A 27222-nucleotide genomic window follows, 5' to 3' on the forward strand; every position below is an offset into this window, starting at 1 on the left:
TAGCTTATTGAAGAATTCAAGATTAATCGAAATAACAATGTTCTGTGGGCTGCTTTTTAAAACTCTATTCGTTCTATAAGCTAATAGGTAGATATAGTTCACTATCGACTAAAACTGGGAGGATTCCCGCTTTCAGAAATATTCTGCTTCTAGAGGGAGATTTAGTTACAAGGTATGATGGTAGAGTTGAAATACGGACTCACAACGCACTATGTTGCAACCAACACACGCACTCTCGGCGCCTTCCTCGCCGTTTTGTACAAGTCCGCTGAGCTGCCGCTGAAATATTTTCTTCACTACGTTTACCCCTAGGCGAAGAAGGAGCAATCCTGGCGACTCAAGCAGAGGACAGTATGGCCGAGCCATAAAATGGCTTTAGGTGTTGGACGTGATAAGTCCCACACCCTCAGCGCTGAAGATCGGAAAAGGTGCAACGGGCGGCGTAGTTTACGGGTGATGTCTACTTAAACGCTCGGTACGGAAATAGTTACTTGGCCAGCAGTTTATTGGACAAGTACGGGCGGCGTGCTGCAGAAGCCCGAAGCCAAACAAGTCGATGTGTCTCTTCTCTGTTCGTCGTCTTTTGACTGTTTTATGTTTCAAGAACCTGTACGAAGCTGACTAAGACTTTAACTTTGATGCAAACAAGAGAGCCATGCTGCAAGGGGCTCACCTAGTCGAAATTTTGGGTGTGGGCTTATTGCCAATGTGGGAGGTTGGTCCTAAATTATTGGACTAGGTGGCGGCAATCTTCAGCACCCTTCGCGACTTGCGAAACGGCAGTACATTCGGAGCACTAAAAGGCGGTATGCGATTATTGTATTCAGATTTGCCAAAGCACATGGCTACGGAAAGATGGCAAAATTTTGTATTCGTCTGCGTGGTGATGTTATAAGCGAAAGCAAGGGAAGAACATCAGCCCAGTTTGTGCGATCAGGAACACGCTACATAAATACCATGTCTTCAAACATGCGGTTGAATCGCTCAGGAAGATCGTTAGTTACCAGGTAGTAGGCAGTGATGGCTTTGTGGATAGTCGATGTGAGGAGCGCTTCAACTACTTCGGAGAAGCAAGCTCATCCTCCATTGCTACGCGCGTCAGGAAATGAGCCACTTGTTAGAGGAACGCCAAGAGTTCACCGTAGTAGGCGCACAGCGCTCAGAGGCGAATGAACCTTGGGGCGAGCCATAGGGAGTAAAACGTACTGGCGCCGGTGATCGTGCCACAGTTCAGCATAACACACAGGAGTCAGCATAGGTGAGAGGAGCTCTCAGCGCCTCAGCAGAGCATCGAGATGCTTGGACGGTGAGCGGGTGGAAGTGGTTCTGGCAGCGTGTTCCCGAATAAAGAGATATGTCCCAGGTGCCAGCGGTCAAGAGCACTCCTGAATACTAGGAAGTCATATTCTTGGAAGACAGCAGAATAGTCGTTGCCATCGCACAAGGCCGCGACCATGTCCACGCATTAGGGAGTGACGACGTGTTGCCAGTGAAGTTTCGTTACCCTGGCACATAATTTCATCAGTAACGCTGCGGGGATCTTGCAACATCTGGAAAGCGCCTTCATGGATGTCCTTGAATATGTGACTAATCTTGTTGCTTTCGGTCATTGATGTCGTGACGTGATGGCATAGATCTAAAACACCCTCGATGTAGCTGGTGAGTGATTCTCCGGAATGATATGCCCTTTTGCTCAAAGGGTATTCGGCCCGAAGCTTGCGGACCGCAGGGCGACCAAAGACATCCACGAAGCGGGGATTGAAGGACGCCTAAATCGGTATCTAGGCCTAGTCATCGGCGTAATATAGTTTGCCGACTTGCGCCATGTAGACGATGACGTTTTCTAGCTTGAGCAGGTCTTCCGACCTATTATTCATGCTGACGCGTTCGTAGGACGAAAGCTATTCTTCGAAATCTTGATCGTCGGTACCGCTGAAACAAGCAGGTCTCGTTGACGAAGATCCCCACTGCACGCAACAGAATGGGCCGACGACACGGGGACGAAGCTGGTGGTGCCGGAGTCAGTCATTAAGACAGTAAGAAGGTGGCTGAGAGGTTTCAGATTGTGAAAATGGGATAGAAACTCGCAGCTCCCCTCCAAGTACAAGGGGGAAACAGAAGTCTGGTCGGGGTCTGGCCTCACGCCAGCGGCGCTCACGAGTTGACCGAGAAACTTTAACTCTGTAGCCAAAGTGGCACTTCTCGGGCTTGAGCGTCAGGTCAGCTGACCGGATTGCATCTAATACTGCGCGCAGGTGTTCAAAATGTTCGCCAAAGGTTTCAGAGAACACGAAAACGTCGTTTAGATAAACTAAACAAATTTTCCATTTCAGGCCGGCGAGAACCGTGTCCATCATACGCTGAAAAGTAGCGGACGCTAAATGTAGGTCAAAAGGCAGCACTTTACACTCGTACAGTCCGTATGGGGTGACCAATGCTGTTTTTTCGCGGTCCCGCTCATCGACCTCAATCTACCAGTACCCGTTATTCAAGTCAATTGGGGAGAAGTACTGGGCGCGACGAAGCCTGTCGAGCGAATCGTCGATACAGGAAAGCGGGTAGACGTCTTTTTTAGTGATGTAGTTAAACTTTCGATAATCAACACAGAAGCGAAGGGTCCCATCCTTTTTCTTTGCCAGCACGACTGGGAACGACCACAGGCTGTTTGACGGTTGTACGACGCCACCACAAAGCATCTCTTAAACCTGTGTCTGAATCGCTTCACGTTCCGGGCGTCGGAGGGAGTAATGATTCGGTGTTTAACAAGAGGCGTTTGCCGTACTTTTGATGAGGACGCGAAACAAGCGCTGTACTCTACTAAGAGGGCACGTACGTCACGCTTCTGTGTTTCCGAGAGGTCCGGACTAATGTCAAGACGGTCAAGGGGCGGGTGGACAGTGCTAACAGCTCCAAATGTAAAACATTCAGAAACATCCGCTATAGAGTCGGCGAATGGAATGGCAGTAGTACGAAAAAGATTCCGGGGTTCGTTGGTGAAATTAGTCGCCAGAAGTTCAGACCGGCCGTCGCGGAGGTGGATGAGGCTGCGCGCTCATATGTCTTGGCATTCGCCGTGGGTAAGCAAAAGAGACTGGTTGCCTTCTGCGACCGCAGGCCCGTCACGCAGATCGTCGCAGGTAACAGTCACAAAAACACTGGCGCGTGGCGGAATCAAAATGCTCTGGGCGGCAATTCGAAGGGCGTCGCGGCGTTCTCTATTCTTGGTGTCAGTATCAGCAGCTTTCTCGGTTGAAAATGTCACTGTGCGCTTCCGGAGATCGATAATAGCTCCATACTCCCGGAGAAAATCAACACCAAGCATAAAGTCGCGGAAGAAGTCAGGTATAACAAGGCAGTTTACATTGAACGTAGAGCTGCGAATTTGAACTTGTGCCGTGCACAGGCCACTAGAAGTTATGACATGTCCGCCGGCGGTGCAAATCTGCATGCCAGATCATGGTGTCATTACTTTTTTAAGAAGCGTCGCTAGCTTCCAATTTAAAATCGAAAAGACTGCGCCAGTGTCCACCAATGCGCTAACCTTATAGCCGTCGATAACCACTGGTATGTCCAGTGAGAATCTGTCTTCAATCGTCGGAACTGTCGTCGGTGCCGTAAAATCTTGGTCGCCCAGAGGACTCGTTGTCGGGGGGTCTTCATCACGTCGATTGCAAGCGGCCTCGCCCCCGGAGGTCGCTGTCTTTAGTTTTCCCGACAGGAACTTGGCGCCCGTCGCTGCGCCACCCAGGAGGATCTGGGCTGCGGCGATGGTCGGCGTGGGGACGGGGAGCGTGGCTGCTGCTTGGAAGTAGGTGTCATGCGCTGCTCGGCTCAGTAGTCCTCATTCTCACGTGGTCGTTCGCCAAATGGAGGGCGACGCATGTCGATGGGGAATCCGTGCAGTCACAGGGGTCGATAGGGGCACTAGCATTATAGATGACCCGGTTCCCCGCAATGGTAGCAAAGGCGCTGGCTGTTTGGGGCGCGCCACAGGTCCGCCTTCCGCTGGGGTGGTCGTAGGTTGTCTATGTACACTACTGAGCAAAAGTGGTATACAACACTGAGCCGGTGGCGGAGCTCGCGAAAACTGCATGCCAACTTCATCTAGCAACAGCTATCTGTGATCGGAACAATAGCGGCAGTGCCTCATTTTATCCCCACGCATGCATCACTGTCGCTTTCTCTTGCGCTGTCGCTAGGCGGCATTTTTAAGCAGTTTTCCCGAGCTCTGTCACTGGCTGCGTGTTGTATACCACTTTTTCTCACGACTGTACAATTCATTTCGTACGTAATAGAGTGAGCCTTTATTGGGCGGCTGTAAGGGCGCCGTAGTAGGGGCAAGGCGTCGCAACATATCTGCATACGTTGGACGATGGTACTCCGTGGGAAAATGTGGCGGATCAGCAGACGGTACTGAAGGCCTCAATGCGTGAAGCTCTTCGCGGACGACGCCACCTATAGAGCCGACCATCGGCTGGAGAGAACCGAAAAGTGTACGGAGCTTTTCGCGTAAAACTGAGCGAATGATGTCGCGTACACTCTCGGTGGACCCGAAGGCCGAAAGTGGCTCCGCAACCGAAGTGGTGAGTACCGGCCTATCGTAGGTGGTAGATTGCTGCTGGAGCATCCGCTCCATTGTGACAGCTTCCGAAAGAAACCCGGAAACCATACTCGTAGGATTACGCACGAGACCAGCAAACAGTTGTTCTTCAACGCCACGCATGAGGTGCCGCACCTTTTTGTCTTCGGGCATGGCCGAGTAGGATCATCGGGAGAGCCGTGTCAAGTACGTCCTCTTTTACGCGGTTACAGCCTCGTTCACCAACTGCATACGAGACTGTAAAATCCTTTCGGCGCGTTCTCGCCGCTCCGCGCTGGTATAAGTTTCAAGGATGCGTCAGCAGAACTCACGCCATGATGTTAGGGCGTCTTCTCGGATTTCGTACCAAGTACGAGCGCCTTCTTCCAGGCTTAAGAATACGTTTTTAAGCTTGACGGCGTAGTCCCACTGATTAAATCAGGCGACCCTTTCAAACTGGACGAGCCAGTCTTGGACGTTTTCATTCTGACTGCCGTGGAAGGGCTGAGGCAGTCGCGGCTTCTGCAAGGTGTAGTAACCTGGAGCTTTCATGGCAGGTTGTGGGGCGGCTGTCGTGCTGAACTCCAACGGCCCGTGCTCAGGGGGTAGGCCTTGATTCCTCCGGCTGGCAAGGCGCACAGGGGTGTTGACTGGCACAGGAGTTGAGTCCTGGACGTGCGGAGGTGCACGGGACATATACTGGAATCGATACTCAGCGCCGACACCAAAATACGTCACGGAAAGTAAGTCTGCACTTGACGAAAAAGACAGGCGAGGCTTTATTAACAAGTAGCGTTCCGCCGACAGCGCGCGAACCCACTTCAACGTCCAATTCTTTCAGCCGCTACCTGAGTACACCAGGCAGCAATATTTACGGGGTTTGATGGTAGGTTTTAAATATAGGCGTACAGCGCAGTGCGTCAAAGCCCGAACGCACTCTCGGATTGTTCCTTCTGGCTCTCCCCAGTCCCGCCGGGCTGCCGTTGGGTGATTTTCTTCACTACATACATACTAGAATTCATCTTGGCTCACTTCAGTGGTTACCACTTCCCCACAAAACGCAGTACAGAAAGCATAAACAATCAACGAAAACAGCAAAAATAGAAAAATAAATGATAACCCGCACAATCTTCCACTTTCAAGATCAAACATACAGGAAGACGTTTGCTCTTTTCTATTACCGTTGAAGTTCTGATAAGAAATGAAGAAGGGCAGCGAATCTAAGTTCCGCTTAAGATTTGGTCCGCCTCCACGCCCCTCTTTTATGTTTGAACCGAAATGCCGCTGCCTTTTCAAGGATGCATGGAAAACAAAAACACGAAAGACATCGGGGCTGCCGGATGCATTCTTTCACTCCTGCGCCAAGATCGAGAAGGGCGATGGGGAAGCACGGAAGCGAGGTGAGCAAGTAGGAGGAGGGAGTAAATGAAGGAGTGCCGGGTCACCAACCCAGAGCGGAAAATCCAGTCACGTCCGGTCCGGGTCGTGATCACGTGGTTTGAGCCGGAATCTCTCGGCGTGGCCAGACCTCGGTGGTTTCGGGCGTCGTCTCAACAACCTTGATGCTGCTTCCGTTCCTCTCCAACTTTGTACTTTTGATGGCCCCTTCATATGTACTAGACTTATTAACATTGTCTCCTTTTAACTTTTAAGGGACTTAGGGGTCTGGGAATGGCAAGGATTCGTTCCTCTTGCTTTCTTTTTTTGATAGCCTTTGTGCGAGTCGCTGTACTGACAATGCTCTCGAGGGGTTTGCAGCAGAATTTTAACTGTCAGCCCGTGTTTTCCATTGAGGGCGTTTTCTAAGTTTCTTCATCTCTTATTTAATCATGCTTAGCTCTCAGTGGTTGCTCGAATAATTCATACGCGCAGGAGATAAAACACAACATGCTTTTTCCTATAAACTCTGTCGCATTTACCCAAGAGTGTGAAGCGAGTTCGTTGTATTGAGCTAAGTACAAACCGCTATTACTATTGTGCGCCATTGCGCTGTGCTACCAGACGAAGTAAGCTAGGCTTCTCAGGACAGTTTATTACTAAACAAAATTTAGGGACAAAATTAGGCGGTAAAATTAGCTGCCACAAAATCAAGATGGCTTTACTGTGCTGACCTTTTCAGCGCACATAATCGTTAGAAGTGGACGGGAGACGGCGAAGAGGGCAATTTAGTATGTTTCGCATACAAGTCAAGAGTGGCTGGGTATGCGCTATAGAAAAGACTATGCTGAAAAAAAATGCCATGTGAGTTTTCCTCTTAGTACGTCAGCAGTGCAGCAGAGCCTTTCTTCTTAGACCTCCATCTGCATTGAGTCTGTTCCCTTAAACAGAGTTTGCCGTGTGGGCTCAATAATTAGCTCGCTTTTCAAATTAAACCATCTAATCGTTTCGCATTCATACCGATTAACTTACCATCGTGCGCCATCTAGAGATCCAATCGATATTGTTTGACATATATGCGGCTATATGTCCGCCTCTTTTATAAGATTACCGCATTTGACCCGGCGCCTTACATCAGTTCCTCTGAACAGGCCGACACTCTGGGAACACAACAGTGACCAGTTCATTGTACGACAGGCTCCTTAAAGGAATGTGTTGATCACACACTATATTTTCCAGCCTTGAGAAGCCAGAGGAACTGCAGTTTGCCGACTTTTCGGAGTGATAAGTCGTTCAAGAAAGTATCTGGCTTCGTGGGAGTTTGAAAAGTTCACTGCCACCTGGGTTTCTTCGGGCCCTCAGCACGTGCAAGAAGCCCGGAGAGCTGAAGTTTGAGCTACCTTCCTCAGCGATTTCCAGAAAGAGGAAGAAAACAGCCTCGCTAGTGGAGAATAGAAACCTATTGCTATCGCTATCGCTCCTGCGGGTCTTTTTTGAAAAGACGGATTTAGTTCGCGTTTAGTCCACCGACATTATTAACGCTATCTCTGACTTCCCGCTCAAGGAAAAAGCAAGCGGTCGCGTGGTAATACTCCTCTTCGTTGAATGGGTCTGTAACATCCCACACCCTCCCAGCCCATGTAAAATGTACACGGTGACCTTTAAGCAAGCAAAGCATCAGTTTCCCAATGCACAAGTTGGTTATTTAGTGCAATGCAGGGATTCAACTTCGGTGTTTTGTATCGATAGCGTGCGTGCAACCTCTACAGCATGCAGAAACTTGTATGCTGCCGCGACAAAAATACATAGTCGAGTTGAAGAGTGACGCTGGGTGTCACAAGAGCGGAGGATTGAGAGGCGTTTCGTCCCATCTAGCATTGCGGAAGCTTTGACGAGGTAATCCTTTCAGGTAAGAGGAACGTGAAAAACTATTCTGAATGAATTGCTAAGGCGGATCGCTAAAGGATGTTATTTGAGTGATCCCGCCCAGCTATTGCGCTCAGCTGTCATTGGGGTTGCCAATACATACACTGTAAAAAAAAAATTGGTCAAAATGACGGAAAATTCTTGGCAGCTCGATTTCCAAGCATTATCCGTCATTTCAACTGATGGTGCTTTTAGTCATTTTGATGTTTACTTGTCAAACTGGAATACATTTAAGCCATCAATATGACAGTTGGCCGTCATTTCTAAATGACGGTGCATTTCCTCATTTCGATATAATGTACTTAAGTTCTAAATATGAAAGTTGATTGTCATTCTCTAACGACGGTTCATTTCATTGAATCATTATTTGGTATAATACAATTAGGCCGTCAGTATGATGGCTGGCTGTCATTTCCACGTGATGGTGTTGTTAATCATTTTGATGTACTGCTTGTGAACCAGGAATACAACGGAGTCATCAATGTGTCATTGTATAATGTGCCGTCATATTGACGGTTGTTGCGTCAGTTTGAAATACATTTAAAGCGTCAATATGACAACTTGGCATGTTTTCACTTCACGGTCCAATGACATTAAGTACTTTTTTCTACAGTACAGCATCACCTAAACATTTTTTATCATTCAACATAAGGCATATTTAAGCCATCAATATAATGCTATCATAATCCATCAATATCATTTCAGTTATTTGAATCTGAAACACATTTATTTAGAATTTCCTACAGCATCGGTTGTAAGATGCTGAGCAAAATTTAAGTTTGTGCCGTTCTGAAATCGAGCCTCAAGAGTTAAGTTCAACTGCTTCTCTTTGTCATTTGGATCTGTTTCTTTTTATTTTTAGTCAAGGACTTCCACTGCTGCTGCTGTCAAGCTGCAGACTGACTCGCAGAATATCTTTAAAGAAGTCACAAAAATTAGCACTTTCAAAAAACCTTTATTGTTATAAATGCGCTAAAATGTAATGTAAAAATGCACTTTGAACTTGCAGCTTGCTGCTCGCAGATCCTTACCAAAATCATGCACGGTGTATCTAGAAAACAGAATATGACGCATACTCATATTAGATACATGATCATATTAAGGGTAAATAGAACAATATGGGGCCATAAGAAAAGCATCCAACATAGGCTGAAACTAACTTCGGATGTAGAAAATACAAACATTCAAAACGTGGGCAACTTCTGTTACCATCATTGCATACCAGTAATTTCTATAAAATGAGACAACAGAAATCTGTCCAACTCGTATTTATGAACTTTGAGTCATTTTGTCCAAACTTTTCCCTGACTCTGCGAGAGATAGTGACTTTGTCAAGCTAGCCTGACATTCCAGTTTCCAAGTCCACTTATCCCAGCTGTTATTTCCCAAAGCCTCAGAAAATAGACAATTTGAACAGAGATGAACCACAAAAGTTGAGATGACAGTCAAATTCTTTATAGTAATGTAGTTCAGGTAAACATTTTACACTGTCGGAAGGAATGGCTTCATTTTCTTACTTCATTACCATTTCATCTCTAAACCATTGAGATTATATTCATGCAATTACTTTGTTTCCCATGTGAAGGCAACTATATTGGTCAATTTTCTTCCTTTGCCTGATTCTTTCAGTTAAAAAACACAAACGCTTAAAGTCATCTTCAATCCTAATAATAATAATTCCTCAAGGTCAAACTTTCACCTATGGGGCTCTTCATATGCTGCAATTTAGGCACAGTCTTAGTTGAATGCATCAGTACCATCTCACTCAACTGGCCAGCTCCGAGAAACAAATTGTCCCTCCCGCAAGGCACATTTGCAACCGCCACAAGACCGACAACAAACTTTTCAGATTCACTAGGGCTGCAGGAAGGTTAGAAAAATCAAATTTTGTACAAAAACATGACTTTACATAAACTTCCAATTGCCAACATGGTGGAGCAAGAGATTCGCAGTTTTGTTTCCGTTCTGATGCTTGACTGTCTCAGCACATTGTTTACATAGACGACAAGCAGTAATCGATGACAATGGCTGTAGTGGTTCTGCAAGCCTAAGGCAAACATGGGCTTAGACGAAGTTTAGACTCAAAATAAACCTGCCACTGTGAGTTCACTCAAGGGTAGATGCTTGGGCTTGTTGGTTCATGGTATAAAAGGAAAGAAGCATAGCAGAAAAAGACATGGACACACGGTCAAGACACACAGTGCGAACTTCCAACAAATGTTTATTTTAGTAAAGAAAGGTTTTATACCTTCATATTACAGTGGACCATCAGGCATGCACTAGCAAAGCATATCTGACAGATACACAAGTTCCCTTGACAAAGTGCGACCAAAGGGCTGCTTGCATAATTTTCTTTGAAAAGGGACAATCACTGGGCTTCAATTATTTTACGTGTTAACCTGTTTTTATGCACTTTTAAAACCACAGGCTTTCTGAGATGGGAAATGCATTCACACACATGGCAGTGAGTCGACAAACTTTTCCCGCACATGCTCTTCTACGTCCAGCCCATGGTCCCGAAGCTTATCATTCAGGCATCTGCCCATTTCTCCTACATATTGTTTGCCACATGGGAGAGGAATTTGGTAGGGAACATTCTCGGAGCAATAAACAAATTTTTCCCCAAGCTTCATTGTGCAGCAGCCAACCGCCTTATTGAGCTCTGAAAAAGCTTTTTTGCACAGACGACTCAACTTGTTAGGAGCCGAAAAACCCGCTTTGCTGCTAGATCACTGCGCTATTTTCTTTTGAGCCCAGCAACCCATTGGCAGAGTTCTATTTTTCGGCTCCTTATAAGTTGAGTCATCTGTGCACGAAAACGTTTTCAAAACTCAATAAGGCAGTTAGCTGCACAATGAAGCTTGAAGAAAAATTCATTTATTGCACTGAAAATGTTGTCTATCCAATTTATCTCTCCTATGGGCTATGGCAAACAATATGTAGCACAAGTGGGCAGATGCTTGAGTGATAAGCTTTGGGGACCATGGGCTGGGCGTCAAGAGCATGTGCGGGAAAGGTTTATCGACCCAATTCCATGTGTGTGAATGCATTCCCCATCTCAGAGAACGTGTGATTTTAAAAGTGCATAAAAACAGGTTAACACGGTAAATAATTGAAGCCCAGTAGATGGTCCCTTTCGAAAGAAAATTATGCAAGCAACCCTTCGGTCGCACTGTTGTCAAGGGAACTTGTGTATCTGTCAGATACGCTTTGCTAGTGCATGCCTGATGGTCCACTGTGATATGAAGGTATAAAAACATTTCTTTACTAAAATAAACATTTGTTGCACTGCATGTCTCTCCTACTTGTGTCCATGTCTTTTTGCGCTACATATTTTTTCTTTGAGCTCACTGAACGACCACATTTTGTGGAACACTTCCCTGCATAGTCTTGTAGTTCATGCGGCTAACCACTTTCAAAACATGGGAGTTATAGCTGTGAAAAGCCACCACTGCTACTGCGTTGCACTGCAGAAAGATGTGCGAAGGCACTCACAATTCTGGATCATTTCTTGAACATTTCCAAGAATGTGTGCAAAGGCAGAACACTAGATTAAATGGAAAAAATGGTCCTTGGCGCATGGTTTTGAATAATATTCAGAGCTTTCATTAGGCAAAAGTATTGTGATGCTGTATGTTCTTGGCGGTTCTTGTCAGTTTCATAGGGTCATTCAAAAATTCTAAGCATTTACCTCATCTTTTAATGATGAATTAATCAAGATTGTTGTATTTGCGAAGAAAGCAAGCACATGTGAGCTCTGCGAACTTTGAGCAGTGCAAGCTTTGGCAGTGGACGATATCTCAGAACAGTAAGAGCTTGCAGCCATTCGTATGTACTGAATGAACCCACTGATGATAATAGACTTGCTTTTATTAGGCTCCTTTCTGGATTAAATTTTCTGTCTGATCACATTTTCGGCCCCCTTGAATTCTGAATTATTGACTTTCCACTCTGCATATTATATAGTGGTTTGGCTCTTTGCAGCAGTACTGCGGCGAATATAAAAGGTTCGAAAAACTTAGAACATTGGTTCTATGACTACTCCTGTGGTTCCATGAAAATTTCAAAATAATCGAGAGTCGGAAAACTCACAGGTCAGAAATTTCGCCTTTGAATGCTACATAGTTGGTCGTTTTGCACATTGCTTGATTCAAATCTCAGCAACTACAGATATTCAAAATTTTGGAGTTGCAAGAAATAATCACAGTAAAGGGTTTTTTTGCAGTTTAACTACCACAGCAACTACCAGCTGCCGCCGAATATTTCCTCGCCTTATTCTCAGACGAACTTAAAATACAAATGAATTCTTTCATAATGCACTACACAATTTGAAACTTAGCCTTTCATGTCTAATGGTGCATCAATCAAGTCACACTGAACAACACTTTCTTTAAAAAGCCTTTCATGTAGGAATGAGGTTCCTTGAACTAAGAGGAGTGAAGGAAATCCTAATGCATTGTGTAGATGTGCATTAACTCTAGTCACTGCTATAAGCTATCACAGTAGCACAAGCCACATAAAAGTGACTGTGATCAATTCAAAGGTCAACTCACCAGTGTAAAAACACCCGTAGCAGGCTCAACGACCTCGGTGAAATACCGCTGGCTGGCCCTTTTCCTCGGCCCTTGAAAGGGTTTATTTTTCCAAAGTACCTGTAAAATATGAATAGTAAAATAAATTAGATTGATTTGGTGAGCGACGCTGCTAACAATGGTGCATTAAAAAGCAGAGGGGGGGGGGGGGGGGGGGGGGAGAAGCAAGAAAGTAAAGATATGCATGGAGTAGTAGTTCCAGCATATACTCAATAATTTGTCTAAAAATGGCAAGGCCAGTGATGGTAAGAAGGAGCACTGAACGAGGATAAAGAGGGTACGCCTCAGTTCGCAAGTCGAGCCAATGTTTCGATAAGTAGACTTGTCTTCGTCTGGCATGACATGGAAATATGACATTGGAATGAATTTTGAGTATGTAAAGAATTGTTTTCCTTGCCTTCTCTTTTCTAATTACTTTCCTTCGTTAGTGTCGCAAAAATGAAATAATTGTTAAACCTCGCTTGCCATTATTTTGCAGTTATATCATGGGCACATCTTCCATATATTCTTATAATCTGAGGCAAATTCCCATATTTTTTTTCACCTTTCCCACGACTTTCTAGTAGCCTGTATCTATGCGTAATCGAACATTAAACACTATAATGCTCAACAAAAATATTGATTTATTTATACCATGCATTACTTTTGATTAGGATAGCACATGTTACCTCAAATATCTCCATCACCGGCCTCGGTAGAACGAGAGGAAGAAGATGGTTTACACGGTACGATGGAGCACTGAACAAGGGTAAAGCGGGTACGCCTCAGTTCGCAGGTAGAGCCAACGTTTCGACAAGTGGACTTGTCTTCGTCTGGGCTTAGACGAAGACAAGTCCACTTTTCGAAACGTTGGCTCTACCTGCGAACTAAAGTCTCATGGAAAGGACGAATTACTCTTGAAAAACATATATATTTAGAGAAGAACGAAAGCAGACACCAGGCCGCCTCTACACTGCGTTTTATTTTTTTTATTCGAGGAGTTTGCCATCAGGCATAGTGAAAAGGGAGCGGGGAGTAGAAGTAAGCTAGAAGGAAGCTAGAAGGAAGCTACAAGGAAGCTAGAAGAAAGCTAGAAGAAAGAGTGCAAACAGGTCTCCCTTAAATAATCACACAGGTTGCCGATAAACTGATTGTTCAGCGTCCACTTCCTGTGGTCACATTCACGGTCCCACCGCAGGCCTACTTTCCATAGGTAACACTTTCTCACGGATGCCGTAGTTGGGCAGGTCCACAACAGATGCTTCGCATCGCACAGTTCCGGCGAAGCACCACAATGAGGGCGCTTTTCGGTCACTTGTAAGCGTTGGTCACGCCACCGATGACGCACAGAAGGGGTCAGAGCCGCTCCTGCCCGCATCCGGCGCACAGATACCTCCTCCTCCCGAGTGAGATTACGGGGGAGAGGGTACGAACACAGAGGAACTAGAGCACGTGTTCGCTGACGCAAAGATTCTTTCTCACAAAGATTGGACATGAGCGGATATGGGGGAAGAGGGGAAGGTGGCGGGATGTCTGATGTGTCAAAGTGGGTCATTTTATCCACATGGACATTATATAGGTCGTGAGCATGGCCGCGAATCCAGTGTATACGCACAGGACAGATATATTTTTTACAGAGCTGGTGATTGTGCTATTTTGAATGTGCCTCGAACAGCCTTAAGCTGCTCAAGGGTGGCTAGGGAGTCAGTGTAAATGTGAACATTATCAAATGTGGGTTCGAATGGGAGGGAACTAATTGCGTTGTGTGTCGCCTGAAGATCCAATGCAAAGAGGGAGCATGTATCCACGCCATTCGTCGCGCGAGAGTTAAGGTAAGGATGGGAGGGACTGTACAAAGCGGTGACTCTCTGCAGAGCTGTGAGTGATGCATCGGTGTATATTATGCACCCTGGAGGCAAATGTGCGGCTGATATCGACGGTGAAGCAGTGGAGCGATTATTTGTGAGTTGACAGTGCGACCAAGAAGGAAGAGTGTGTAAGCGATGGAGCTAAAGCGACATTTTTTGTGCTCTGCTTGTCTCACGCTGATCGATGCGTTCAGGTAATGTATTAAGTTGAGCATACTCTTGCCGAACGGGTATGGGTGTAAGACGAGAGAAATAAGTTGCAGGACTGTTAAAGGAGGGCTGTTAAATAGGGTGGAGGGCTGTTAAAGAAACTGGCAATTGACCTGTTTTTGGTATTGACACAACAATAGAATGTTTCCACTCTTTCGGAATTACTCCAGAATGCCACACTTCATTTATTGTATCAAGCAGAGACTGTAAAGCCGACCCTTCTAAATTGCGAAACAAGGAATTAGGTATTCCATCGTGTCCGGGGGCAGTGTTTGTCTTGAGGCGGTCTATGGAGGGCAGCAATTCTGCCATAGTGAAATCTGTAGTAATGTCATCAGGGGGCTCAGCCATTGATAACACTGGAGGAGGTGTAGGAATACAATCATGGTTTGGGAAAAATTGGTGGGCTGCTTGTTTTGCAAATGAAGCTTCAATGGGGTAACATACCCGCCTAAGATGCTGATTGACCTGTGTGCAGGAATAGCGTTCACACCATGCAGCCCAGCGTTCCCTGCCAAGCCACTTTGAATAGTGCCGCGCGCGTGGAGTAGCCCGATGAAGAGCGGGAATAGCTGAAGGGTCATCGGGGTTACGAGAAGCGTAAAGATCTGCCTGGCGACGAAGAGCCCAGAGATTTATAAGGTGCATATCCAGGTTCGGATCATTCTCATTTACAGAAGTGGAGAATGTGTGAGCTGCCAAACAGGCGAAAGTGTAGAGGGAGCTGTAGATGGAGTCAATGTAGACAACCGATTATCCGAGCGAACAGCGTCCCGAGATGTGAAACGAACGCTGCGTCGTAATTTCCGCAGACGCGAAGTTATAATAGAAATTAAGATAGAGCTGTGGTTGTTCCCCCAAGTATCTGGTTCAACATCCCAACGAGGGTTACCACTGCGTTTAATCCGCGGTTATCTCCACAACTGTCAATGTGGCAACATGGCGCTCAATCTCTACCGCGCGCCCCCAGTCCCAAAACCTTGCCTTCCTTCTCATTCTGTTTGCAGATCTTTGCGCGAATTTGCATTAATGTTATCCTTATATATCGGGCCACAGGAGAAGCTCTTGCAGGTCACCCATACTCTGCATACTGCATACATTCGAGATGTAGTGTACTTGTATTTAGTCTAGCCTGAGCCACGCTGATCCAAACAATATAATCCTGGTGTCTAAGAGGTTGTCATGAGATCGTCATGTATCGAACGACTTTTCGTGCCCCATGAAAATCCCTCTATGGTGACTTATTTGAGCGACGTCTAGTTCAGGCATCATCAGACTATGCAGGCAACATACTGTTGACAAATACACCCAAGAAAAATTGGTTATCGCTTCCTCCTGAAGTTCTCACTCACTCCTTCACTTCCTTTTTCATTAATGTTATGCTGACAGGTGTCCTCAATTTTCCGAATGGAAAACGCTGCAGTTTGAGCCACCTAATCTTAAAGAAAACTATCAAATAATTATCACGGTACCGCTTCGTGATTCCGCCCGAAACGGATGCATTGCTAATTGCGCGTAATAGGGAGGACATTGTAGGGAACGTTTCTCCTCAGTATAACTCTGGCTTGGTTGCTGAATATATGTCCTTGCCATTTTTGCTCATCGTATTCATTTCCGTGTCGTTAAAATAGAGAGAAACACCAGCTTCAAGCCCAAACCCTGGGTCAGGAACTTTAACCGTTTTCTTTCACATTGGGTTATCGTTAGATTGAGTAAGTGATTTACAATAATCTTTCTACGACAACAAAAGTGACTTACGAGTTCTCAGGAAGACAAAGTTCACTAATTTAAGTTAGTTGTTGGAGGAATCAGAATAGGTAGCTCCCAATGTCATACATTAATTCAGAATTGTTTTACGATGCTATGAGACCGGAACCTTTTGTTTAACGGCCTATTAGCACCTATGGCAGAAACTGGCAATATATAACGCACAATTTTCATCCTCAGTTGTGCCAAAATAAGTCTTTGGTTGGCAGAAGACTAAGGTAATGTTCAACAGCCTCGGGAAGGAACAGCTGTTTACATTAGGTAGCGAAATACTGGAAGTAGTAGGCGAATATGTCTACTTAGGACAGGGAGTAACCGCAGATCCGGACCATGAAAAGGAAATAACAACAAGAATAAGATTGGGATGGAGCGCATTTGGCAAGCACTCGCAGATTATGACTAGCAGCTTACCGGTATCGCTCAAGAGGAAAGTATACAACAGTTGCATCTTACCTGTACTCACCTATGGTGCTGAAACGTGGAGGCTAACCAAGAGAGTTCTACTTAAGTTGAGGACAACCCAGAGGGCTATGGAACGAAAAATGGTAGGGGTAACATTAAGAGATAGAAAGCGTGCAGAGTGGGTCAGAGAAATAACTCAAGTTACCGACATTCTAGTGGAAATTAAGAAGAAGAAATGGACATGGGCAGGACATGTAGTGCGAAGAGAGGATAACCGATGGTCGCTGGATTCCAAGGGAAGGAAAGCGTAGCGGGGGGCGGCAGAAAGTTAGGTGGGCGGATGAGATTAAGAAGTTCGCAGGGGTCAAGTGGATGCAGCTAGCACAGAACCGGGTTAAGTGGAGAAATATGGGAGAGGCCTTCGCCCTGCAGTGGGTATAATCAGGCTGATGATGACGATGATGATGATGATGATGATGACGATGATGATGATGATGATGATGATGATGATGATGATGATGATGATGATGATGATGATGATGATGATGATGAAGTCTTTGGTTCTGTATCTTATATTTTATGTATGAGAGTGTGATATGTAATAGAACCTTTTTATCCCTGCGTTTACTCAGTACGCTTGAAGTGCTCTTGCGATGTATAGCATTACATTTTTGTTCTTTTGTTTCGTTTATACGATACCAGAAGTTGAGTCGTTGTTTGTCTTCTGCTGTTGCCTGTAAAATGGGGGCTGCGGCTTTGTCAAGCTGTATTTTTACAGCTTTTTCTGCAGCTCCTCTGTCCATATATCTTTGAGGCAGAAATAAAATTTATTTATTTATTATTTATTTAATTAATTTAATTGTTATCTGATCATATATTTTGGGGACACTTCAGACTATTTTGGTGCTATCCACTCGAATGTGTTTACCTCTCATCAAAGTGTGCTGCTGGTCGATTTGTTGAGTTGTGTATTTATAAGCTCAGGCATTAAATATGATCAGTTGTTAGCCAGCGCTCGTGCATGCCTACTTCTTACGTATCGTGTCTTCTTTGTCTCCTTTCTATTACGATGGATAATTTCTCACTGCGAGATACGTGTCGATGCTCATGAACCGCAGGGCGTACAAGTGCACAGAAGAGTTTACGAATCGCAAAAATTGGGGAAAAAAATTAGTTTCTCGGACATCTAAGCATACAGCCAGGACCTTATGGTCAGGCGAGCGCTTCGCTATGTATCGTGTATAATTTATCCATCAAAGCGATGCGGAGCCTTTAAGGATCAGGGAAACTCGTTTTTCTATTTTTTTCCGCAACCCAGAAACTTCCGAGCATTTTTAGGTGTAAACGCCTGCTTGTTTCGAACCCATACAAGTCTGCTTTTCGTAGCCTAGTTGACGACACGTCTGGGAGGCAACTCAAAGGGCATGAGTTCAAAGCGCGCCTGTTGCTACATAAATTCTATTTGTTTTATGAGGTTTGTTTGCGATGGGTTTTTTTCCACACTGCATGATATGTTTCAAACGCTTTCAGACAACATGTGAGATCACGTGTATGATTGCGAAACATTTATTTAGTCAGAAAAGGCAAACTTCTTAGGATTCGTTCTAGGCGGCTATTATTCCACGACTGACAGCGACCTGAGGAGCCCATTCAATGAGCCGGGTTCGAAATACGAGGTCTGAGAGGACCAAAACAGCCTCCCATTGCTCAGGAGTAGGAACTTATATCAGAGAATGCGGGGGCGGCTGCTGTTCTTTACAATTCCACAATATGTGGTCATAAGTGGCTGTTTCACCACTCACATGCCGGGTCGTAATCGCCGCGGTAGAATGTTGACAACAGGTAAGGCGTGATAAAGGATTGCGTCTGGAGTCGCCTCCAGGTGGTCTCCTGCTTCTTACCCAAAGAGAGGGGAATATGCTCTGTCCGAAGAGGGTAATATTCTGCTTTCAAACTTAGTGATTAGTAATGTCGTGAAATGATGCTAGACCACCCTTCAAGAAACTCTCAGTAACTATTGTGTCCCCTGCTCGGCTGACGAATCCTCGAGCCTTGATGTGTGCCGCTTTGTTACCAGGGCCCCGAGTAAGCCGAGGCCAACATCAATCAATAATTTAATCTAATTGTTAGGTTCAAAAAGCACTTAGAGGGATTTATCTGACCGTTATCTGTCCATTGCTGCCTCAGAAGTTATGTCCCTCGCCTAATTGCGTATGGCGAACTTAGAGTCGCTGAGTATAGTAGTTACTTCGGTGGTAACGATGGCAGGGGCGGTATTGTCACCTCTTCTGCTGTTTCCTAGGATCTCGTTTTGGTAGTACCAAAAACTATCAGTCTGCCTTGCGTGTCCGCCGCAGCTAGTGCGAACGCGTCTTTTTGTGTATATTCTGCGGCGTCTGCATATACCGCTTGTATATCTTGGCTGTATATGCAGCTTAGAGTGTTTGCCCTAGCTCTTCTTCTCCACTAATGGTGAGCAGGATGCGTATTCTCAGGTTGTGGCTTGACTCGTATTGCCTTAGCGATGAAAGTGGGTATCTGTGTCTTGGTATCTTGAGATAGCAGCTCGGTGCTAGTACTAGGCCTTCCAGCTTTTATGCGGGATGGCCGGCCTAGTTGCGTTGTTATGTGTGCTTCCTTAAGCTCGTCTAAGATATTGTGCACTCCCAACCGCAGGAGTCTTTCAGTGGAGGTACGGTTCGCTAGCTCTAATGTTACCCTGCATGGTTGTCTAATTAAAATCTCTACTTTGGCTTTTTCAGCACTGATTTTAGGTATTGGAGATGTGTAACGCCAGGGTTCTCGCATATTCAAATTTCCCGTTCCAGGTCACGTGGGTTTCTGAAACGTCACTTTATCAGGCAATCGCCTTTCGCTGCTTATCAGCGAAGTAAGTCATTCGCTTTGAAAATTCGGTAATAAGGATAGATACAAAAGTAAAATCTCTTCTTATCTGGAAATAAAAATGACCGAAAAGAACTAAGAAGTCTCGCTTGTAGCCATGAACGGCAGATATCTCCAGTTATAAAAGCCTCATGTTTTGAATGAATGAAATTCAAGAATGGAAACTGCAGGTTTTGTTATATGTTTACATCCTTTATAAACAGTTTGCTCCCCATGCTTTAAAGGCATCATAGCCAACCTCCTCGAAATGCCGCGCTCCAGCTATGTCCATTTCTTTTGCTCCGAGGCTTGCAATAACTCCTTTTCCTCCGAGCGGCACGTTTTCTGTTCTTTCCCTCCTCTCTTTCCTTTTTGCTCCCAACCTCATAGAGAGCGTTTAATTAGCCCGAAAGCCGAATGATCGGCCAAGCTTGTCACCCACTCGACTCGCTAAGGCTCGGGGCTACCCATGCGGGGACCGGAATTCCAGCAGATTAGCTCGTCTCAACGTCTGCCCATTTATTGCCAGCATCTTTCCTACTGGTTGCGGGTCTTTTCAATTCGTCTCTCACTTTTTTTCTGTCTGCGCTTGTGACTCCCTTTTCGTACGTAATTAGGAAGGTGGTTTTCATTCTGTGTTTAGTTTGCAAAACCTACTCGGTTAACATCTTATGCTCGGATAATAAGCGAAGCATTTTCCGCCCGAAGAGAACACAGCGTCTTCGTAAAATTAAACTCCTGAAGCTGAACATTACAGGTCTGTCGTCATGTTCACAGCCCTGGAAGCTTTGACAATACACTGCGGCTGCTGAGACTTGGCTCTCCTGTGCATAAATGGGCATTCTACACAGCGTAGAAGTCAAATTGCAGAGCTCATTTTAGGTTCTCGACAAAGTCGTTGATTGTGTTACATCCGGTGCTACTCGGCAGTGTTTTCCGCGAGTCGCGACACCACACACTATGTATCAAATTTGGCAGGCTTTTCATTTGTAGAGTTCGCTATATGTAGAACTCAGCAAAACGTTACTTTACTGTTAAAAACAATGTTAGTAGTTATTGTTCAGCGGAGTCTTTTTATTAAATGATTGCGCCCATTCGCTGCTGCACCATACAAATTAGCTGGAGCACCGCTTAGACTTATTTTAACGCCAGCGTGTAAGGGAAACCGCCTGGAGAAACGAAAGCGGTGACGCCGGACGTAATTTATAAAGTAAACGATTTCTTCTTGAACAACAATGTTCACATTTTGCTAAACATATAATTCGCGATATAAAGCGACGACCCTACTGTTGCGGTTCAGACAGCTCCACACACAGGTACGCTCCTATGGCTTAGCTATAATCGGCAGTTTAAATTTAAGTTGCGTGGTTTTTCGCCTACGTGCGGAAGCCCGCCAGAAAACAGCAGGCCAATATCGATTCAAACCCCGGAAGTACAGCATAAGTGCCCTTATATTTCTTTTCGAGCTCTCGGTTCGTTGAATCAAGTCCGTCATAGACGATTGTTGCTGACAGTAGCGTTCATTTATTTGCAGTATTTTGAAATTTCTGCTCTTTCACAAGAAGAATAAATTTACAGAATAAACAAAAACACTAGCTCAGCCTATTCTTTTTCACTTTTCCCGTAAGTTATGTCAGCAAGTTTGAATATCGTGGGAATAGAATATGATGTACAGTCCCCGCCAAAATTTCAAAATTGGACAGCCCACGGTGTTAGCATTTCAGCTGTTTATTGGGGCACCTTGGGAAGTTGAAACACGAATAGAATTGAGGACGAAAAGGTTTCTGCTACCGAGAGGTTATAGTCCAGAAACCTGCAAACCAAACCACTTCGGGGCAGCCTGAACCAGCTACCTGAGGCAGCATGGTTCTGACTGCGCTGTTTCTCGCGAGGCCTACAAAGTGTTCTAATTCCATCTGCTGCCATTATTCTGTTATCTTTTTTTTTTTTTTTTTTTTTGCGCAGCATTTGCAGAAATGCGTGACACCTAAGTGCTTGTCCTCATAGTCATGCATACCTATTTTTTATGCTTTCAGAAATGTGCAGCTGTAAAGTTCGCAACTTTGCCCAGGATACCTACAGAGAGCAAAGGTAAGGCCTCACTACACTGGTATCTTAAGTTTTAGTTAGCACAATTTATATGATACAGTTCATGTTCTTAACCAAAATGTACTTTTGATATTGAAGTGAGTAATATGAAATACTCACATACACTCTAAAGTTCATTAGGATTTCCCGAAATGCAAAAGAAAAAAAAAGACGCGTCTCCTTTTCGTTTAAGTCTGAAAAGGAACATTATGGAAATGCTAAACTTATCGCTCAAGGAAGAATCATCACTCTGTATATGTGCTCGTGGCACATAGTATACACATGAAAAATGTAAGCGATGTGAATTGTTTGCTTCTTAATACTCCCAGGTTGGTCTTCTTGTCTGCGCGCGCGAAAATCCACCTATAACTCTGACTTGAACAAACATGTCCCCGCCTGTCATGCTCAGCAGCTCCAGAATTTCCATCTCTTTTTTAAAGGAAACACTTCCAAGGTGTTGTTTCCTTTTTGTTTCTGTGGGAAGCTACTGAAAAAAAGAAAAGCAAGAACATTCGATCTTTCTTTGGTAGGTAAAACAAGATAAAATGAATTGTACTGAAATAACGTGATCTAATACCTTAGCATATTTTTAAGAATTCTTAGCTCCGGAAACAAAATTATAATTCTTTAATGAAAAGTGTGCCACACAGTGCAAGGCTCAGGAGCTTGCGAGCTCATGAATAAGAAATAAAACTTCTTTCCGCGAGATAGACTTATTAGCATTTCTGCCTTCCCCATTCACATTCTTCTCTTGGCCCGACACACATCGGAAAAAGTACCCATTACAGCCAAACAGGGTAGCGGCAGCACAAAATATAGTAACCTTTCAGCGCGATTCACCTGCATAACAGGCCTAGTAATCAGGAAAGAAAGCTGATGTTAAAGTGAGGAGGTGGAAGGAAGGGAAGCTAGGATCAACGGGCTCGACTCAATGCGTTAGTCGTCATAGCGTTTTGTACAACAAAGAATGCCTTGTGCTTCGGTGAATTGTGCATCGATCTTTTATTACCCTCTTCTCGCCACGCTTTACCGCTCTTCCAAGCGATGGTTACGAGGCCTAAAATGACGGCCACAATAAGCAGCAATACGGGCAACCCAGTTGTAGGAATTGCAGGTGTAAAAACGATGTGAATGAAGTGCTGATATGAACACAGATGGAGAGCTAAAGCCGTACACGTCGGAAAGGCGTATAACGCTATCGCATATATGTGACACATGAAGCAAAGAAATTATAAGAAGTAGGACATAGGACATTAGGTTCTACGGCCTCTATATAGGGATTGCCACAGGCCTCCCTTCCTTACCATAGCAGCATCCCGAGGTACCAGGAAGTTGATAAATTGACAATATAAAGTCAGGAAAAATATCAAGCTTAATTTCACCGAGAAATCCGCATTGACGGTACACGGCGCAAGTAATGAGGCTCTGCACGCATTGGATTTACAGAAAAAAAAAATTGTAACGGATGAACTAAATAAAATAGAGATCTTAAAATTCGGCCAAAACTCTTGTTATAACGCAATCCCCCCCCCCCCCCCCCACCCCCTCCCACTTTGCTGCGGCTGAAGTATTAACTGTGCTACCGCTCAATCGCTTACTTTTGCACCTCACTTTAAATGTTTTGCAGGCACAAGCAACGTATATCGGATGTCTGTGGTTCATAGCAGTCAACGTATGCATAAGCACTCTAGAAACATGCAGCGCAAGTCAACAAACTTGTTTTAAAGGCACTAGGGGGAGGGGGGAGTGCATAGGTCAGGATTTGGAGGGAGAGACGGGGGTGAGGAAACAATAATAATTATAGATTCGCTGGTCGCGCTCACCAGGCTTTGTATTCCTCGCACACGCGGATGCGAGCATGCCTGCAGATCCGGGTCGAACGGCAGTAATCGTCTTCAGCTTCTCTGCACTTGGCTCACCACCTTCGTCCGTAGCCTAGCATTAGCAACTAGCATACGGCAGCTATGCTACCCGCGCCACTCCCCGCCACAATTCCTCATCCCCACAGCGGTAAATGACAGCTGCCGCATCTCGTCACATACGCACAAGTGCTAGGTTAAGTTCTTCCACATCTCTTAAGTTCTAGGTTCTTTCTTGGAAGATCCTAATCAATTTTATTTATTTATTTATTTATTTATTTATTTATTTATTTATTTATTTATTTATTTATTTATTTATTTATTTATTTATTTATTTATTTATTTATTTATTTATTTATTTATTTATTTATTTATTTATTTATTTATTTATTTATTTATTTCAGAAATACTACCAGCCTTCACAGAAGGCCTTACGCAGGAGTGGGATTACATGCATTGTTAAAATACACAGCAGAAAAGAAAAACCAGCTTAACAAGAGGAAAAACCTAAGAAATAAAAAATCATCCCGGTGTCGACCTGCCACCAAAAAATGGATTAAAATACTAACACATCAAGACGTTGTTCGTACAGTGAAATTGACCACAAAAACAAAAAAAAAATATACATTAAAAGCAGACATTGAAACCACATGCGCAAGGAAATGGTAGGAGCAATACAAGAGCAAAATACCCGAACAGATAACCAACAGCAAACCACATGTACTAGAAACGCCAACAGTAATAAAGAAGCACTACACGTGAATATATCAAGAACAATTTTTCAATTTTGATAACATAGACTCGGCGGTCGGGCATTCTGCAATATCAGCAGGAAGTACGTTCCACTCGCTGACTGTTCTAGGGAAGAAAGAATTTTTAAACACGTTGGTTTTGCAAGTGTACTCTTTCATTTTTTTTAGAGTGATGTGCACGCGCATTGCGCCGAATAACAGGTTCGATATATAGCTTCTGGTTTATTCCTAGCTTAGAATAGTTGGTTGGTTTGTGGGGTTTAACGTCCCAAAGCAACTCAGGCTATGAGAGACGCCGTAGTGGAGGACTTCGGAAATTTCGACCACCTGGGGTTCTTTAACGTGCACTGACATCGCACAGCACACGGGCGCCTTGCTTTTCGCCTCCACCGAAAAGCGGCCGCCGAGGCCGGGATTCGATCCCGCTTCCTTGGGAACAGTAGTCGAGCGCCGTAACCACTGCGCCACCCCGGCGGGGTAGCTTAGAATAGTAGAGAAGATGTATGTACTTCAGTCGTTCATGAAAGCGACGTAACTGCAGAGGATCTAAATTACCTTTTTGCACTAGACCGGTTGCTGAAGTGTGCCAACTGTACGAACTATAAACAAACCTTGCTCATTATTTTTGGATGTTTTCGAGTTTGTTAATATTCATCTTAGTATAAGGATCCAATTTAGGCTTCGATATGCAGAACATCGCCATGTATACTTTTGCGTTTTTGGCCCCTCTAAATCAGAATACAGGTTTCAGTAAAATACGTCACCGGATGGGAAATACGTAGCTAACGTTGAGGTCATCTAGCGTCTGTTTGCTTTGACGTCCATGGGCGCTCCTTTTTGTATAAACGGAGATAACCGAGAGACATGTTGCCACACCACATAGAAGGAAGGAAGATGTTCCCTCTAACGCCGCTTTATTATCTTAACGCCAGAAAACACAATTTCAGCGAGGAAGCACCGCTCAAACTATCCAAGGATGCACAGAACTGTTCCGGTATTCATTAACGAATCCCAAATTTACGAATTGAACTTCCCTTTTCCGTGGAGAAACTACTCTTCGCTGGCTTGCTGCACACGGTCATCATCACAGGGTCCCGACGGTGTGACGTACCCTGCGCTTGGTAACCTTGGACAAGAAACTGGACATGTTGTTTTGGAATATTACAACAAATCATGGAGTGAGGGTACAGTTCCAGACGAGTGGAAGTGCAGTCGTATAGTTTTGCTCCTGAAACCAAGCAAACCGTCTCTGGGCTTGACATCATACCGCACAATCGCACTGGCTTGCTGCGTCTCTAAAGTACTGGAAAGAATGATGCTCACACGTATTGAGTGGTACCTGTAGCCCTACCGTATATATCTGAATATATTTCCCGCTTTCGACGGAGACACTGTTCAACTGACAATGTGGTGGACTGGTATTATCTGTACAGCGTAAAAACTTTTGAAGCACTTACCCGCGGCTTCGTTCCTGGATATAAAGGGCGCATATTACAACGTCACTCACGAGGCCATTTTGGACGCTCTGGAAGCTACCCAACTTGGAGGTCGCGTTTTCTGCTAGGAACGAAGTTATTTATCTAACAGATCTTTCTTTTTGCACACTGAAGATGGTCCAACATCTCATTTCACTTCCCATAGAGTCCCACAAGGTGGAGTACTTAGGCCAACGCTTTTCATTCTTACTCATGTCGGGCTTGTCGACTTATTACCACATTAGGCCCAACTTTCAATATACACAGACGACATCTATATCTGGGCATCAGAAGTTACGTGCCCACAGTTTAAGCGAGGCTTCAAAAGGCGGCAAGCATAGTTGCGACGTACCACCACGTGCAAGGTCTGTAGATTTCAACCGAAACGTGTTCGCTGGTTGCGTTTGAACGCAATATCATGTCGCCTTACATCGTACATATAAATGGTAGAGCAATACCCTACGAGAGCAGCTATCCATTTCTAGGAGTGATCATGGACCGAAATATTTCGTGGACTGCCCACATTTCGTTCATGCAAAATATACGGACAGCGATTGCTCAAGTGCTTGCCTTTCTTGGCGGAAAGTCATTGGGATCCTCAGTGTGGTCGATGCTCCAGCTGCACAATGCATTATTCATGGGATTCCTTAAGAATAGCCTACCTGCACTTGGAAACATCAGAAAAAGTTGGCTGTGATTTAGCTTTAGTCAAACCCGGTAGGTTGCGTAAGCAATACCGCATTAAATTCACTAATCCATTGGCGTTCTTCATCCGTCTCTTAAACCCATTGTTGCTTCCTGGCTGCAGCAAGCCAACGTAGCTTCTCTTTCTGTTTATCAGACAGCTTGGCGAATGGTCGGGCAAAACGAGTTAACACGCATTTTTTATACTCAGTTTCCACCTCCTCTCCACATTCCGAACTTCTGGCGAGAGCGCAGCGCCTCCCGCTAAGCGACGCCAGCGCCACCACTCGGCAGGGTCACAGCTGTAGCTGTGGCCCGGCGTGGCTACCGACCAGGTTTACCCGACGGCTTGACGAAGGGTCCCACCTGCCGTCGCTCTTGTTGCTATGGCAACGACGCGGCATCTGCTATGCGGCATGGCTACCGACCGGGTTTACCCGACGGCTTGAAGAGTGGCCCCATCTGCGGTCGCTCTAAAGGTCAAACATGGCTACCGGCCGGGTGTACGCAACGGGCTGAGACCTGGCGTAGTATTGCTCACGCAATAAAACCAACATAAGAAGTCTACAGCGCGTTCAAGCTCAAGTTCTGCAAACCTGCCTGGGACTTCCGAAATGTACCTATATCGCTGCTACCGTATCAATTGCACAGGAGCATCCCATAACTATCTACTTAACAGCTGACCCCCTGAGGGCAAATTTCCGATACATCTCTCGAGTTCCCACTCATCATTTGTACAGTTTTCGCATTATGAGGCCGCGTACATTGTTTACAAAGAGCG

At 45.0% G+C, this 27222-nt stretch overlaps 1 long non-coding RNA gene across 2 annotated transcripts in view; it reads left to right on the forward strand.

Annotated features, from left to right (window-relative positions):
- LOC146208332 (uncharacterized) overlaps positions 1 to 27222 on the forward strand; it is a 674483-nt gene that overhangs the window by 278147 nt on the left and 369114 nt on the right. For both annotated transcript variants that reach the window (XR_014704761.1, XR_014704764.1), the window contains exon 2: positions 21620 to 21674. This is a non-coding gene — a long non-coding RNA (uncharacterized LOC146208332). The remainder of the gene's footprint in view (positions 1 to 21619; positions 21675 to 27222) is intronic.

This window comes from Amblyomma maculatum, chromosome 1 (genome assembly GCF_055883805.1).
Source record: "Amblyomma maculatum isolate TAMU_Amacu chromosome 1, ASM5588380v1, whole genome shotgun sequence".
NCBI lineage: Eukaryota > Metazoa > Arthropoda > Arachnida > Ixodida > Ixodidae > Amblyomma > Amblyomma maculatum.